The sequence below is a fragment of the Phalangium opilio genome, unplaced genomic scaffold, assembly GCF_054372755.1.
Source record: "Phalangium opilio isolate 3A_F unplaced genomic scaffold, DU_Popi_V2 ptg000101l_1, whole genome shotgun sequence".
Classification (NCBI taxonomy): Eukaryota; Metazoa; Arthropoda; class Arachnida; order Opiliones; family Phalangiidae; genus Phalangium; species Phalangium opilio.
In genome coordinates, this window is record NW_028324204.1 from 1,133,174 (window position 1) to 1,137,315 (window position 4,142).

Consider the following 4,142-nt stretch of genomic DNA (forward strand, 5'->3'; position numbering starts at 1 on the left):
CGTCCTTTAAAGTAAGTCATAAAAGAAATGAAACCTGAGAAAGAACTCGAAAATTACTTAAGTTATTGCATACTATGTTTAACTTAGCCTCGAAAGTTGAATATCTTAAATCTGGCAAATACGATCTTCATTTCATTTAAATATGTTATTAGGCATATATAACGCTATCAGAAACCATCTAGCGTATACCGGGAACGTCCTTTAAAGTAAGTCATAAAAGAAATGAAACCTGAGAAAGAACTCGAAAATTACTTAAGTTATTGCATACTATGTTTAACTTAGCCTCGAAAGTTGAATATCTTAAATCTGGCACATACGATCTTCATTTCATTTAAATATGTTATTAGGCATATATAACGCTATCAGAAACCATCTAGCGTATACCGGGAACGGCCTTTAAAGTAAGTTATAAAATAAATGAAACCTGAGAAAGATCTCGAAAATTACTTAAGTTATTGCATACTATAATCAAGTTAGCCTTGAAAGTTGAATATCTTAAATCTGGCACATACGATCTTCATTTAATTTAAATATGTTATTAGGCATATATAACGCTAGCAGAAACCATCTAGCGTATACCGGGAACGGGTTTTAAAATAAGTCATAAAAGAAATGAAACCTGAGAAAGATCTCGAAAATGACTTAAGTTATTGCATACTATATTCAACTTAGCTTTGAAAGTTGAATATCTTAGATCTGGCAAATACGATCTTCATTTCATTTAAATATGTTATTAGGCATATATAACGCTATCAGAAACCATCTAGCGTATACCGGGAACGGGTTTTAAAGTAAGTCATAAAAGAAATGAAACCTGAGAAAGATCTCGAAAATGACTTAAGTTATTGCATACTATATTCAACTTGGCTTTGAAAGTTGAATATCTTAGATCTGGCAAATACGATCTTCATTTCATTTAAATATGTTATTAGGCATATATAACGCTATCAGAAACCATCTAGCGTATACCGGGAACGGGTTTTAAAGTAAGTCATAAAAGAAATGAAACCTGAGAAAGATCTCGAAAATGACTTAAGTTATTGCATACTATATTCAACTTGGCTTTGAAAGTTGAATATCTTAGATCTGGCAAATACGATCTTCATTTCATTTAAATATGTTATTAGGCATATATAACGCTATCAGAAACCATCTAGCGTATACCGGGAACGGGTTTTAAAATAAGTCATAAAAGAAATGAAACCTGAGAAAGATCTCGAAAATGACTTAAGTTATTTCATACTATATTCAACTTAGCTTTGAAAGTTGAATATCTTAGATCTGGCAAATACGATCTTCATTTCATTTAAATATGTTATTAGGCATATATAACGCTATCAGAAACCATCTAGCGTATACCGGGAACGGGTTTTAAAATAAGTCATAAAAGAAATGAAGCCTGAGAAAGATCTCGAAAATGACTTAAGTTATTTCATACTATATTCAACTTTGCTTTGAAAGTTGAATATCTCTAATCTGGCAAATACGATCTTCATTTCATTTAAATATGTTATTAGGCATATATAACGCTATCAGAAACCATCTAGCGTATACCGGGAACGTCCTTTAAAGTAAGTCATAAAAGAAATGAAACCTGAGAAAGAACTCGTAAATTACTTAAGTTATTGCATACTATGTTTAACTTAGCCTCGAAAGTTGAATATCTTAAATCTGGCAAATACGATCTTCATTTCATTTAAATATGTTATTAGGCATATATAACGCTATCAGAAACCATCTAGCGTATACCGGGAACGTCCTTTAAAGTAAGTCATAAAAGAAATGAAACCTGAGAAAGAACTCGAAAATTACTTAAGTTATTGCATACTATGTTTAACTTAGCCTCGAAAGTTGAATATCTTAAATCTGGCACATACGATCTTCATTTCATTTAAATATGTTATTAGGCATATATAACGCTATCAGAAACCATCTAGCGTATACCGGGAACGGCCTTTAAAGTAAGTTATAAAATAAATGAAACCTGAGAAAGATCTCGAAAATTACTTAAGTTATTGCATACTATAATCAAGTTAGCCTTGAAAGTTGAATATCTTAAATCTGGCACATACGATCTTCATTTAATTTAAATATGTTATTAGGCATATATAACGCTAGCAGAAACCATCTAGCGTATACCGGGAACGGGTTTTAAAATAAGTCATAAAAGAAATGAAACCTGAGAAAGATCTCGAAAATGACTTAAGTTATTGCATACTATATTCAACTTAGCTTTGAAAGTTGAATATCTTAGATCTGGCAAATACGATCTTCATTTCATTTAAATATGTTATTAGGCATATATAACGCTATCAGAAACCATCTAGCGTATACCGGGAACGGGTTTTAAAGTAAGTCATAAAAGAAATGAAACCTGAGAAAGATCTCGAAAATGACTTAAGTTATTGCATACTATATTCAACTTGGCTTTGAAAGTTGAATATCTTAGATCTGGCAAATACGATCTTCATTTCATTTAAATATGTTATTAGGCATATATAACGCTATCAGAAACCATCTAGCGTATACCGGGAACGGGTTTTAAAATAAGTCATAAAAGAAATGAAACCTGAGAAAGATCTCGAAAATGACTTAAGTTATTTCATACTATATTCAACTTAGCTTTGAAAGTTGAATATCTTAGATCTGGCAAATACGATCTTCATTTCATTTAAATATGTTATTAGGCATATATAACGCTATCAGAAACCATCTAGCGTATACCGGGAACGGGTTTTAAAATAAGTCATAAAAGAAATGAAACCTGAGAAAGATCTGGAAAATGACTTAAGTTATTTCATACTATATTCAACTTAGCTTTGAAAGTTGAATATCCCTAATCTGGCAAATACGATCTTCATTTCATTTAAATATGTTATTAGGCATATATAACGCTATCAGAAACCATATAGCGTATACCGGGAACGTCCTTTAAAGTAAGTCATAAAAGAAATGAAACCTGAGAAAGAACTCGAAAATTACTTAAGTTATTGCATACTATGTTTAACTTAGCCTCGAAAGTTGAATATCTTAAATCTGGCACATACGATCTTCATTTCATTTAAATATGTTATTAGGCATATATAACGCTATCAGAAACCATCTAGCGTATACCGGGAACGGCCTTTAAAGTAAGTTATAAAATAAATGAAACCTGAGAAAGATCTCGAAAATTACTTAAGTTATTGCATACTATAATCAAGTTAGCCTTGAAAGTTGAATATCTTAAATCTGGCACATACGATCTTTATTTAATTTAAATATGTTATTAGGCATATATAACGCTAGCAGAAACCATCTAGCGTATACCGGGAACGGGTTTTAAAATAAGTCATAAAAGAAATGAAACCTGAGAAAGATCTCGAAAATGACTTAAGTTATTGCATACTATATTCAACTTAGCTTTGAAAGTTGAATATCTTAGATCTGGCAAATACGATCTTCATTTCATTTAAATATGTTATTAGGCATATATAACGCTATCAGAAACCATCTAGCGTATACCGGGAACGGGTTTTAAAGTAAGTCATAAAAGAAATGAAACCTGAGAAAGATCTCGAAAATGACTTAAGTTATTGCATACTATATTCAACTTGGCTTTGAAAGTTGAATATCTTAGATCTGGCAAATACGATCTTCATTTCATTTAAATATGATATTAGGCATATATAACGCTATCAGAAACCATCTAGCGTATACCGGGAACGGGTTTTAAAATAAGTCATAAAAGAAATGAAACCTGAGAAAGATCTCGAAAATGACTTAAGTTATTTCATACTATATTCAACTTAGCTTTGAAAGTTGAATATCTTAGATCTGGCAAATACGATCTTCATTTCATTTAAATATGTTATTAGGCATATATAACGCTATCAGAAACCATCTAGCGTATACCGGGAACGGGTTTTAAAATAAGTCATAAAAGAAATGAAGCCTGAGAAAGATCTCGAAAATGACTTAAGTTATTTCATACTATATTCAACTTTGCTTTGAAAGTTGAATATCTCTAATCTGGCAAATACGATCTTCATTTCATTTAAATATGTTATTAGGCATATATAACGCTATCAGAAACCATCTAGCGTATACCGGGAACGTCCATTAAAGTAAGTCATAAAAGAAATGAAACCTGAGAAAGAACT